Source organism: Procambarus clarkii, chromosome 15 (assembly GCF_040958095.1).
Source record: "Procambarus clarkii isolate CNS0578487 chromosome 15, FALCON_Pclarkii_2.0, whole genome shotgun sequence".
NCBI classification, from domain to species: Eukaryota; Metazoa; Arthropoda; class Malacostraca; order Decapoda; family Cambaridae; genus Procambarus; species Procambarus clarkii.
Window position 1 is genome coordinate 50,016,753 of NC_091164.1, and position 15,246 is coordinate 50,031,998.

Here is a 15,246-nt window from a genome sequence, read left to right on the forward strand (position 1 = left end):
CTTGTGAGTCAAAAAGCAACGAGGAGTGACTGCCAAACACCAGCGAGCCACTCCCTCCCTCAACACCACCTCACTCACCCCCCACAATACTGTTTTTGTATTTATTCACTATACACAGACGTTATATATACGTATTTACATGTTTTGTTCACCATAACTGTACATCTAAGCATGTATGGTGAGTAAAGGCACAAAGACGTAGCTACTCACACAGTCAGCTGATCGGCGGCCGCCCTCAAGGCCAGACTCACTAATATTTGTCCTCCAATAATATTGTTTGTGGTGTTATTACGCTATATACACACATTTTATATAAGTATCTACCTGTTTTATTCACCATACCTGTACAAATAAGCTGGTATGGTGCCCAAAGACCATACTGGCCATCAGTAAACACCATGCCAAGTCGTGCAGATGACGCTCCTCCCTCACCAAAATGGCGGCTCCCAACCTTCTCCTCTCGCTGTTATCTCACACTATACACACGTTATATATAAGTATCTACATTTGTGTTCACCATAGCAAACCACTAAGCTGGTATGGTGAGTGCAGTCAATAAATGGTGGCCACACACAGTCAGAAGACGACGCCACAACCCTCCTTCCCACAGCCTTACTCCTCCCTCCATGGAGCACAGTGCTAAATATCACCACAATCCTGCTATTATCAGAATCCTCGTCAGTTTTATCACAGTAAGGGGGCTTCAGTAATACTATCACTGCTAAATAATAGCAGTATCATTTATATTATGGTATTTGTAGGCGATGCTGTGGTCACAAGCTGAACAGCGGTGCTGTGAGCTCGTGCTGCGTGCGCCAGCCTTGGTGGCTTGCTCAATACTGACGCTGTAACACCCAAGAATGTTGGCCTGGATTTTTTTTCTAGGTGGCATCTGGCAACCATCAGTCGTGACTGTACTATAGCTGCCCCTATCCCAGGCGGGGCGTTTAAATTATAGCGCTAGACATGAAATCATACAGTATATAAATGATGTGCGCGGTTTCGGTTTTGTCACTGATATCATTTATATATGATAGGCGCGGTTTGAGGGTTAAGTTAAATAAATAATTACCACCTTATCGCCAGTGTCGGGACACATGAAAACTACCTAGGTATCAGTATCCAGCCAGGCGGGGATCACAGGCTGTACAATACTGATAAATTATGTAATGCACTACTTGTGGTCCATCTCGAACCCATTTATGATGTGACGACTTATAGTGAATTTTGTAACTAGCTCATCAAGATTATAACTTGCTTAGCTAAATGAATTGTGGGGTTCGGTCCATTCATTTTCTTTCTTTATTATGCACCCCATAATACACATCCCGTGGGCAGTGGTGTAAAAGATTATAGAGGCACATAATCGGTTCAGGAACTGAACCCTCTAGTTCGTTTAGCTAAGCAAATAACTATATTTTGACGCTAGTTACAAAATTATTAATGTACACATACTTATGCATACATGTACATATTCATACGTATACATATATACATACACATACATATTTAATCACCCACACAAATACACACATCAGTAATCTTTTGTGTCACAAGTAATTCAACAAGGGGCTCACAACAGTCACTATACAAGGCACTTTACATCTATGAGTCGCACAGTTACTAGTCTTGCTCCACACCCACCCAACTGGGCGGCAGCTTTACAGTCATGTGCTCCACACCCACCCAACTGGGCGGCAGCTTTACAGTCATGTGCTCCATACCCACCCAACTGGGCGGCAGCTTTACAGTCATGTGCTCCATACCCACCCAACTGGGCGGCAGCTTTACAGTCATGTGCTGCACACTTACCCAACTGGGCGGCAGCTTTACAGTCATGTGCATGCATTACCTACAGTAAGCAAATTTGGATACTTCGCTAAGATTTCGGGCAGCACGTCATTATGAATGAAGTACTTATACATTTCATGGTCACTATTGATGTTGTTATCTTTAAATTCCGCGATTTTTTCACATTCCATTATATAATGACGGAAAGTATGCGAATAGTTCTGCTGACAGAGTTTACATTTAGTCAAATCTTCATCATCAGATGTTACAAACTCCCAGAGGTACTTGTAGCCGAGCCTAAACGACCCGCCAAATCGGCTACGAGACCAACGTGATCACGCTGCGCTCCTCACTCTAAGCTGTATATCAGCCCTTATACTATTGCCAGATGATGTAGACCGCCACCCACAGGCAGCTAAGTACATGGAGTCCTAGCATGTTATAGCAAAACCAAAGTAACCGACCAAAATCAACTCATTCCATCTCAATTAAGTTTCAAAACATTCCTCTACGGCTGTGAGTACCAGTGCATGCTGCCGCCACCGCGCTGCCTGACGCAAGTTTCTTCACAATATATACCCCCCAGTCCATTCTAACCAATCATGTCTCCTAAACATGGGGCTGTGCAGAGAAAGAAGGACAACAAACCCCTTAACAAGGCAACCATCCCGGCCAACTCAAACAATATTCGTGTTTCTCCGTCTGGAAGCTCTGGGGTCCAGGGCAGCGGTGCTGCCCTCCCCTCCACCCCTTTGAGCAAGGGAGCAGAGACATCTCAACCCTCTCCTATGGACATGCTAGCATCCCACTATAAGCAACTCAAGCGAGCTTCCGGTCCCTCACCGGAATTCTATAACTGGGCCGAGAATCAGTGGTTCAAAAAGTTGTGCCAAGTCCTCGAGTCTCAAAATGCTATCATCTTGAGTCTTCTAAATGAGAATCTAGCGATCCGCGCTAATCTCCAACAACAACAACAAGAAATAACCCTCCTCCGCGAGGAAATTAGAAACTGCAAGGCTAGCCAAGACCAACTACAGCATGATTTAAATGATCTCCGTGAGGAAAGCAACCTTCTGAAAACTGATGAAGCCATTAAAAAACAGGAGGAAGCCCTCAACAAAATGACTGCATGTATCAGTACATTTTCAGCCCAGCGTTCTGTCTCCCAGGATGAACAAGACCAGCAAAAGCTGCTAGACTCTGTTATAGTGTCGTCCCAAGATATACCTGTGGAACATGATGGTGAAAACTGTGTCGAAATAGCTCTGGATCTAATAAAAGACAAATTGCAGCTCATTCTAAACAAATCTGACGTTATTGCTGCCTACAGAGTAGGCAAAAAGAATCCATCAAGTCAAAACCAACGGAAAATTCGCCTGAAGCTGTCTTCCCAGTTCACTAAACCAATCTAGTCAGGACAGCTGTAGCCCAACGGAAGGGATTATACATCAACGAGTGCTTGACTAGGAACAGACAGCACCTCCTCTACCGCCTGCGTCAAATCCGTCAAAAAAACCCAGATGCGATTCATCAGTGCTTCGTTAGAGATGGACTGATAAAGGTGAGAAAAACCGCAGAGGGCAAAATGTTCACAATTACTAAAGAAGAGAACCTCAACGCTTTCCTCTCCCAATGTGGTCTGTCTCAGCTCATTATCACTCCCAGTGAATTAACTTAATTAACCCCCTGTCAACTAGTGGGGCTAGGTTTCCTAAGTCTCATTGTTTCATTTTCTGACTTAATTTTTAACTTACTCTTAACTAGTCATTTACTGAAATTATTTAATTGAGTGCATAAATAGTTCTTCAGGTCTTATTAATTATACAGTCATAACTGAACTATTTATAGTTAATAATCATTAGCTTAAATTTGCCTATGCTTATTATTCAACTTTTCTTTGATTCCATTTATTACCTAGGTTGCCTAGCCTCGCCATGCTCCCTTACTCCATTGTACCCCTGGCTTTGCCTGCATCTCAAATTGCAAATTGTTACTTACAGTGTACCTGAGAGTACTTGTAAGCAATCTACCTCATTTTTCATTTTTGCTCAATTTGTTTTTGTATTGCTTAGTCTTGTTTATATTTTTGTTTTGTATTTCTATATCTTGTGTTTTGTATAGTCCATGTTTATATGTTTTTTCGTTAATCTCATTTATTACCTAGGTTGCCTAGCCTAGCCATACTCCCTTACTCCATTGTACCCCTGTAAGCCCCTTTTGAGTTTGCTTTGTGTATTGTGTACATCTTTTTACCTATTTTATAGCTTATTTCTACCTTGTTATTTGCCTTTCTTCCCTTGTTTTTCCTGCAATCAGCTTTTTTTATGCAGACAAGTATAGACCCTGAACTTAACCTCTTATCCACTATCTATGACAATTATCACTTTAATGATCTAAATTGCAGATATTTTGCAGCACATTATGTAAACAATGTATTAACTCATAATCACAATATCTCTGTAATCAATTTGAACGTTAGATCCCTAGGTAAACACTTCGATGATATTAGTGCCTTGATTGAAGCTATTGACAACAAATTCTCTTTTATTATACTTACTGAAACATGGTTGAAAGAGGATACTACTCAGCTCTTTAACATGCCTAACTACTCAGCAATTCACAACTGTCGTCAAATTCAGAGAGGTGGTGGCACTGCTCTTTACTACCACCAAGAACTAACATGCTTAAAAGAAATTAGAACCAGAGACTGCTATGGGGAGTATATCTTCGCCAGCTTCAGAGTCAAGGGTGCCGAGTCTGTCCTGACTGTGGGTGCAGTTTATAGAATTCCTAACACTGATGTGTCCGAATTCAACTCTAACCTAAGAAATCTAATACTTGATAACAGACTGAACAAAAACCACCTAATTATCGCAGGGGACTTTAATATTGACCTCTGCGAGCCTGAACACCCCACTGCTGTTAGCTTCCTCAACTGTATGAATTCCTGCTTCCTCATACCCTTAATCACTAGACCTACTAGAATCACTGATAGCACTGCCACGACGCTCGATCACATCTGGACAAACATAACCTCTCCGCTTACTTCAGGTATAATCACCGATAGCACTACAGATCATTACCCCACATTTCTCTTAACTAACATTAGCAAACCACCTCTTGAGTCAAGAGTGATACGTTTTAGACTACACAATGAAACTGCTATAGACAATTTTATAACTGCTGCTGATAATGTCAACTGGGAGTCCGAGTTAGGTAACATAGTGGACATCAACCTAGCAGTGCAATCTTTTCTTCAAAAAACTCTTAGCCTTTATAATACCCACTGTCCTATGCTTACAAAACAAGTCACAACCAAAAGGCTTAACAATCCCTGGCTTACAAAGGGAATACTTAAATCTATTAATAAAAAACATGACCTTGAGAAGAAGTATAGGTTAGGAATTGTCTCCAAAGAATTCTCAAAGAATTACTCATTATTGCTGTCTAAGATAATTAGACGAGCCAAAACTAAATACTACGAAGATAAATTTACCCAAATAAAGAGCAACATTAAACAAACTTGGAGAACAATTTCTCAAATATTGGGATCAAAGAAGTCTTTAAATAACAAACCGACTCTCCTGTCTAATAACGATGGTCAGCTTTCAGCCTCTGATTCTGCTACTGAGTTCAATAGGTTCTTCTCTTCCATTGGTTCATCCCTTGCAAATGATATTCCATCTTCCAGTACAGACATTAATGACTATCTTTCAGGTAACTATCCACAGTCTCTGTACCTAAAGCCTATTAATTCCACTGACGTCAATGAGATAATCCTTTCCCTTAAAACCAAGTCTGGTGCCCTTGAGGAGATACCTACTTTAATTTACAAAAAAGCCTCCAGATCTTTAGCCCCTGCTATTGCTTTGCTCTTCAACAAGTCACTTGAACTCCAAACCTTCCCAGATATTCTAAAAAAAGCGAGAGTAACGCCTGTCCACAAATGTGGTAATCTCACAGATGTTAACAACTACAGACCTATATCTATCCTGCCAAACTTGTCAAAAAATTTTGAAAAACTAATCTATAAGCAGCTTTACTCATATCTAGCCAAACTCAATATACTTAGCCCTTGCCAATATGGCTTCAGACCCAAAAAAAGCACTAACGATGCACTTATTAGTATGCTTAACTCGATTCATACAGCTCTTGACAAAAATGAGTTCTCTGTTGGGTTGTTTGTGGACCTGCGTAAAGCTTTTGACACTGTCAACCACCAAAACCTTCTTCTTAAATTACATCATTATGGAGTCAGAGGACACTCCCTACAATACCTCAAATCCTACCTTACTGACAGGCTCCAATATGTTTCTGTGAATAATACAATTTCTCCCACCCTACCCATCAACATTGGTGTTCCCCAGGGCAGCATACTTGGCCCTCTCCTCTTTCTCATCTACATTAATGACCTTCCAAATGCCTCCCAACACCTCAAACCAATTCTATTTGCTGACGACACAACCTTCATTTACTCCAGTCCTGATCCCCTTGCTCTAAATGCCACAGTAAATACTGAGCTAAATAAAGTCCATCTGTGGCTAACTGCCAACAAACTCACCCTTAACATTGACAAAACCTTTTATATTCTGTTTGGCAATAAATCCTCTAATCAAATAAATCTCAAAATAAACAATACCCAAATTTGTAACAAATTAGATGGCAAATTCCTTGGCATTCTCATTGACCACAAGTTTAATTTCCAGGGACACATTCTAAACATATCAAAAAAAGTTTCAAAAACTGTGGGCATTCTTTCTAAGATCAGATATTATGTACCACGCCCTGCCCTGGTGACTCTCTATTACTCCCTTATCTATCCATATCTCAACTATGGTATTTGTGCTTGGGGCTCTACTACCCAAAATCACTTACGTCCTCTAATTACTCAACACAAAGCTGCTATTAGGACAATATCCAATTCTGGCCCCAGACATCACTCGGTACCCCTACTTAAATCTCTGAATATGTTAGACATTAAGTCACTGCACATTCTCTCATGTGTATTATACATATATAAAACGCTAAACTATAATGCCAATCCTGATCTCAAAAGCTTCATAGAAGGTTGTATCAGAACCCATGAGCATCACACCAGAAATAAATACAGTTTTGATATTCCTAGAGTACGACTTAATCAAACTAGAAATGCTCTACAAATCAAGGGGCCCAGAATGTGGAATGACCTTCCCTACCATGTTAAAGACTGTACCTCTCTCAACCAGTTTAAGTTAAAAGCGAAGCTATACCTAATAAATTCCCTGTAACCTACCTTACCCTTCTATTGTCAACCAATGTCTGTTTTTTTTCTTTAAAGAGCGCTGTTTGTCAACATAATTGTATTTGTGCTGCTTTTTTATCTATGTTTTCATTTCTTGTTTTCATTCTACTCATTATGCTCAATTAGTATTAAGCTTGTCATTTAAGTTTATCATGCCCGAAACGCTTTGCGTAATAGTGGCTTTAGGCATTGTATGTACTAGCTATACCTATAAGTCAAACAATCCTTGTAAATATTTATTGTATGTATGTACCTTACCTAAATAAAATTGTATTGTATTGTATTGTATTGTAAACCTAGCAGTGGTAACATCTAAAAGTTTGCTAACATTATTGGATGACCCAAAGACTAGCGATTCATCAAAGTTTATACAATATTGTGAAATTGAGAGTCAGTGTAGTAACATAAATTGGTAAATCATAAATATTGTAAGTTAAGAATCTGATGCATGTGTGTGTGTTGGGGGGGGGGGGGTTATACCCTTGGTAAGCGAGAGTGGAAAGTAACCTTAGACGTACTGCGGTCAATGTGTGGGGGGGGGGGGAAGGAGGGGGGGGGAGTCAAATTCACCCTCCAACATCTGGGCATAGTACCACCAGCCTCCACAACACTCCATCAGCCTCCAGCTGATGCTTGTAGATGCCTCATCTAACCTCACCTATGTCACACATTAACCTACAGTTCCTGTGATATTTAAACTCCTCATCACAGTGGCGTCTCACCAATATAAACTGTATTGGATTTTGTCCCGAAATAGCTATATGCTGACTGGACGTGTATGTATGTATGCATGTATGTATGTATGTATGTATGTATGTATGTATGGATGTATGCATGCATGCATGTATGTATGTATGTATGTATGTATGTATGTATGTATGTATGTATGTATGTATGTATGTATGTATGTATGTATGTATGTATGTGTGTATGTATGTATTCCCAATCATGTTAAAGACTCCCCCTCTATCATCCAATTAAAGAGAAAAACAACTATGTACTAAATAGTCAACTCCTTGTAACTTTAATTATGCTGACCTTCCTAACTGTATTCAGACTGTGCCTACCATCATTATAGGTGATTATAACGCTAGGCATAGGAATATGGGTAATTCGCAGTTCAGTAATCGTAATGGCAACCAACTAGTGTCACTATTAGGTAGTCACGATGATGCACAGGTTGTGGGTGACCTTGAACCGACGAATATCTACGGAGGTTTTCTTGATCTATGTCTCGGTTTCAACGTCTCCCACACCGTGTGCGCCTCGTCAATAGTGCCAGATATGGCGTCTGATCATCTGGGCATATTAGCCACTGTAAGCATTGGCAGCTCTATCCTCCCTGGTGGAGTGTTCAAGCGGAAGAGGCTGGCTGTGACCATCTTGAGACAATCTTGTTGCTCAAGTGTCAGATTGGTGCAGTTCATCTGAGCCTTCATCAGTTGAAGATTTTAACAATGAGCTCACAGGTACTATCGAGCAGTTTATAGAATCACTTGATCCATCGTCCAGGCCACGTAACCCAAATTACACTGGTCATAGCACTTATGTTTATTATAATCAAACTTAATCTGTGCAAACACTCTATGCAAATTAAGGAACCTAGTCTATGGAACTCACTCCCTAGTGAATTGAAAAACTGTAGAACTTTTGGCTTATTTAAAAGTAAAACCAAAAAGTACCTAATTTCAACTTCTTAGTTTCCCACACTGAGCTTTAAATTTGCTCTGTACCTAGTGTTACCCAATCTCCTAATTTTTATGTAGTATCAAACAACCTTATCATTGTGTTCATTGCTGTCTTCTTTTATGTGCTTGCCATATGCTGTATTGTGACTACTAATTTTTAAACATAATCTCACTCCACAAATTCTCTTGTGTCAACTACATTTACAAAACCCTGTTCTTAAATGCAAATCCTTGTCTGAAACTCTTCTTGGACAGATGTAATAGGACCCATTATCACCACACCAGAAATAAATATCTCTTTGATATCCCCAGAATTAAACTTAATCTGTGTAAACACTCTATGCAAATAAAGGGACCCAGTTTATGGAACTCACTCCCTACTGAATTGAAAAGCTGTCCAACTTTTACATCATTCAAAATCAATACTAAAAAGTACCTAATTTCATCTTCATAGTTTTTCACTTTTTGCCTTAAAATTGCACTGTATCAATTGCTACCCAATCTCCCAACCTTTATGTTCCCAATTTGAACATCTTTACCATTGTGATCATTGCTGTTTTCTTATATGTGCTGCCAATTTGTTATATGGTGTTTATAAATCTTGTTTATCTGTATCTTTTGCTATCCAGTCTCCCAATCTTTATGTACCCAATCTGAACATCTTTACCATTGTGATCATTGCTGTCTTATATGTGCTGTCAATCTGCTGTATGGTGTCTATTAACCTTGTTTAAATTACTAATCAAGCTGTCAATGTAATCAATCAGAGCTTTAATATAACAATATGCTTTAAGTACCTACTTATCTCTCTCATATCATTTTTCTCTTGTAATGTATTTGTTATCATTTATCAATTCTGATAGAAATTACCTACTTAAAATTATCTGCTAGATTAAGGACCTGCCCGAAACGCTGTGCGTACTAGTGGCTTTACAAGAATGTAAATACTGTACTATCCAATGTATTCTCACAAACCCAATGTACCTTCTTGTATGTATATAAATAAAATAAAATAAAAATAAATAAAATAAAATTTTGTCAACTACCATTCAAGCTGTCATTGCAATCAATCTTATATTGTTTCTGCTGTATTGTGCTACCAATTTTTGTCAACTACCATTCAAGCTGTTATTGCAATCAATCTTAGCTACCTATGTGCTTTAATATACTGTACTTACAATTTTCTCTCATCTTCTTTTTTCATTCCATGTAATTGTTATCATTTTTTTGTCTATAAATTTTGCAAGTATTTACCTACTTAAAATTTTCTTAGATTAAGGACCTGCCCGAAACGCTGCGCGTACTAGTGGCTTTACAAGACTGTAATTACCATATTATGTATCCTCACATTCCCAATGTACATTCTTGTATATGCATAAATAAATAAATAAAAATAAATAATGGTTCTAAATTGCATACACTAAAACGCACTGCCAGAATAATTGGACTAGCTTGTAGAAGGACCCGCACTGCTGAAAAGCTTCGGCTCTTTCAAGCGGCTCTGGCTAAGGCCAGGGAACGTATGGTGGAGCTGAGGCAGACAGACTGGGAAACTTTTGTCCGTGGTCTCAATTCTCACACGCCACTAAGTCGGGCATGGAAGGATATCAACAAGGTCAATGGGAAAAATGCTGCAAAGATCTCGTACCCTAATCCTCTGCACAGAGCAAATGAGCTTGTTGATGCTTGGGCCACGACTTCCAGCTTTGACAGTCTTTCTCTACCCTCACAGAATGAATTAAATAATAGATATACTGATAGGGCAAGGCTCCTTGACTTCATGCGTCATCAAGAGGATGACTGTGGCATGCTTTTTACTGAATGCGAACTAGATTCTGTTCTACATAAAGGCAAAGCTACATCACCCGGGGAGGATGGAGTTACTTACGGCATACTGCATATGCTTCTGCTAGTTCCAGGGAATCCCTTGCTTCAATTGTATAATATGAGCTATGTAACTGGGGAGCTTCCTAAGTCATGGACCAACAGTGTTATTATTCCCATTCCTAAACCTCACCAGCTGAGTGCTTTTCGCCCAATCGCCCTTACTAGTTGTCTCTATAAGTGTCTTGAGAGGATGGTTCTCAACCGTCTCCTTTACAAAATTAATAATATGTTGTCTCCCCAGATATATGGCTTTATGCATGGAAAGAGTGTACATTACTGTATTACCACATTCCTCACCCTGCATACTGATAGGTCATATACCACTTTCCTAGATCTTAACATTGACATTGACAGAGCCTTTGACATTGCTAACCCACAAGTCATTCTGAGAGAACTTGCTAAAATGAATATTGGAGGATGGCTTCTACGGTGGATAAGAGGCTATCTATCCAACAGGAAGTCATCTGTACTGTTCCAAGGGCATAGGCGTGTAACGAGAGATTTTGAACTTGGCACTCCACAGGGAGGTGTCCTCAGTCCTACTCTGTTCAATGTGTTAATCAATGCACTTTTAAACGTAGTAACTAGAAGGTCCAGCGAACACATCATTAGCTATGTGGATGATATACTGATCCACACCAATGGGTATACCAACACCCAAAATATTCTGAACTCTGTATTGTACACATGTCAGGAACTATGCTTATTCATCTCAGTAGAGAAAACAAAGATTCTGAACCGACACCCACCCAGACGGGGTGGGGCCGTTCGCAAAATGCAGTTGCATGATGGCTCTCTGCTCGACTATGTTACCAGATACAAATACCTTGGTCTTGAAGTTCTACTGTACCGCAATGTTTTAGCCAGACTGGGTCGCCAATGTAGAGAGAGGCTCCGTGCTCTCAAGGCTGTGGCAGGCTGTGGCAGGCAAACACAACTGTACAGTACAGTTATATTATTTATATATTATACAGTTATATATTTATTTCAGTTTGAAAAATTTTTAACATTATAAAGAAACGGTGCAACTGTACTGGTATCTGCAGTACAAATATATGTCCCTATTTAAAGAAAAAATAAACTGCACCAATCACTGCCACTCCTCACACCAATGCAACAATAAGGAGAGTGATAAGTGCTTCACATTCGACAATGTTAAATTATTTAACAGATGACGAGATAATGAACATTGGAACAAATGTACAGCTCTCTGACCTTCATATAAAATCTGCATGTGACCTCATGAAACTGTGCCAAGCGTAGAAGGCCTTCATGACCCAGCATTGTAGCGGGACCTCTCCTGGCCAGTTACAATTGGTGAATTTATTCAAATTATCCAAGTTCATGGTTGTCACCGGGTCACCAACCATCAACGTTTCCAACATTGGAGTAACTGGACAAATTAACATATACGACACCAGGCATAAATTACCATCCAAGTCTACTGCAGTTATCTTGTGTGCTCTTGCTAATTGCCAGAATAATAAGCTGATATGCAATATAATGAATGTCAGCAGACACAGGGACTCAAGTATGAGTGGGGTATATGTTGTGGCGTTTGCTGCATCACTTGCAAGTGGTGTAGATCCTGTGAACCTCGTATGATGTGCAGAATGAGACAACATCTTCAAGAAAACTTTAAAGGAAAGTGTCTCATGTCATTCCCTGCAGCTCAGACACTGAGAAGAAAACGAATCATCCCGTCATGCTCGATGGAAGTGTACTGCATTTGCATAAAGCCAAATGTTTTGAAGCTGATGGTATGCTGTGACCGTTGCAATATTTGGAACCATGGATCATGTGTAGGTGTTACAGAATGTAATGATGATTGGTGGATTTGTTTCTTGTGCGCTAGCAAGTTGTGAATTATAATTTAAAATGCTTAATTAATACATTATTATTATTATTGAAACCTTACCAAATGCTTTGCTGAATCAAATAATGTTATTACTTTCAATGTGTTACAATAGCATAATTAAGTGCTGCAAGTGTCAGGTCTTTTATATAGTCGGTATTTGTTATATTCTGTACTCTTTTTTATGTTATTTAAATTTCAAATAGAAATAAGTTTTTAAAGCATGTATCTTAATAAATTTGAACCTTATATTATTTAACATCAACAAATTAGATTTCGAATGTTAAAACCAATTTCAACCAAATAATGGATTTATCCTTTAATGTTAAAAATTGTTCAAACTGAAATAATATATAACACTGTACGGTACAGTTGTGTTTAATTATGTTTTGCGATTCCTTTGGAAAAAGTATTTGTGCACCAAGTACTACTAGGTCATTATGAGATATGCTGAATGTTGTCAATATACCATCTGAATACGCTTCACTTTGCGTTAATCATTGAACGTTTTAATGATTAAGGTCCCCAAAAGGACTAAATCAGACCTCAGTGGATATTTTTACTCTCCCTCTCTCTCTCTCAGAGCATCCCCTTATGTGTTGTATGTGGGTGCTGAAGTTCAGTCTCTTGTCTATGTATAGGTGCAGGAACTTTCCATAATTGTTATTGCTAATGTTTACTTGTAATACTGGGTATATACATCCAGTCCAGTGTTCTTACCCTCGACCGCGGAGAGGGTAAGCCGCGGCCGTATGGTCAGAAACCCACAAATATTTACAATGGGGGGGGGGGGAGGGGGGGATAACATTTCCTCTTCAAGCACGCGCATACAAATGAACTATGTTACTTAAATTAACTGGAAGCACTCGTACAACATAATTTACACGATTTCTCAGGATTATTATACTTCTTACCAGTATGGAACTCACTCCCTATTGAATTGAAAAGCTGTCCAACTTTTACATCATTCAAAATCAATACTAAAAAGTACCTAATTTCATCTTCATAGTTTTTCACTTTTTGCCTTAAAATTGCACTGTATCTATTGTTACCCAATCTCCCAACCTTTATGTTCCCAATTTGAACATCTTTACCATTGTGATCATTGTTGTCTTCTTATATGTGCTGCCAATCTGCTGTATGGTGTTTATTAATCTTGTTTATCTGTATCTATTGCTACCCAGTCCCCAATCTTTATGCACCCAATCTGAGCATCTTTACCAATGTGATCATTGCTGTCTTATATGTGCTGTCAATCTGCTGTATGGTGTCTATTAATCTTGTTTAAATTACCAATCAAGCTGCCAATGTAATCAATCAGAGCTTTAATATAACAATGTGCTTTAATATACTTACTAAGCTCTCTCATCTCACTTTTCTCTTGCAATGTATTTGTTATCATTTATCAATTCTGATAGAAATTACCTACTTAAAATTATCTGTTAGATTAAGGACCTGCCCGAAACGCTGCACGTACTAGTGGCTTTACAAGATTGTAAATACTGTACTGTTCAATGTATTCTCACAAACCCAATGTACCTTCTTGTATATATATAAATAAAATAAAATAAAATAAAATAAATATATACAGTATAGTATCTAGGGGGTTCTCTTCAATGATATCTAAGATAATTAAAAGAACCCAAGCAAACTACTGTGGAAATGTGCAGGACAAACACATCAATTGTGACACTAGCTCTCCACATATGGCATTTGCTTAATTTAGAAACTGTACTTGTGGTCGATCTCGAACACATGTTGTTGATGTGACGATGTGTTATGAATTTCGTGGCTAGCTCCTCAAGATTGTAACTTGCTTAGATAAATAAATTGTGTGTTCAGTACCTGAACCCATTATGTGATAAATTAACTAAACTAAAAACTATAGTATGGCGACGAAACCTGAACTGCATAATGTAAATAGGGATTAACCAGAAAAATATATAGGTGAAGAATAACATCAGGTAACTGTAAAGCTGCCGCCCAGTTGGGTGGGTGTGGAGCAAGACTAGTAACTGTGCGACTCCTCATAGATGTAAAGTGCCTTGTATAGTGACTGTTGTGAGCCCCTTGTTGAATTACTTGTGACACAAAAGATTACTGATGTGTGTATTTGTGTGGGTGATTAAATATGTATGTGTATGTATATATGTATATGTATGAATATGTACATGTATGCATAAGTATGTGTACAATATTAATTTTGTAACTAGCATCAAAAGATTGTTATTTGCTTAGCTAATTGAACTAGAGGGTTCAGTTCCTGAACCGATTATGTGCCTCTGTAATCCTTTACACCACCGCCCACGGGATGTGTATTATGGGGTGCATGATAAAGAAAGAAAATGACCGAACCCCACAATTCATTTAGCTAAGCAAGTTACAATCTTGATGAGCTAGTTACAAAATTCACTATAAGTCAAACATCATAAATGGGTTCGAGATGGACCACAAGTAGTGCATTACATAATTTATCAGTACAGTATTGTCCCAGCAAACATTTTCACGTTTTTAAAACGTTCTAAAAACGACATTTCATTGTTTTCAGAACGTTTATAATTACGTTTTAAAAATGTTTTTTGAGAATTTTTTTATACGACCTTAGAACGTAAATAAATAACATTTAAAAAAACCTTTTTATAATCTTTTAATTACCTACATTAAAACATTTAGGGTAAATCAGGGTATAATAATTTTTTAAATTATATCTGAAATAGAAAGGGAGAGAAAGAAAGAAGACATAT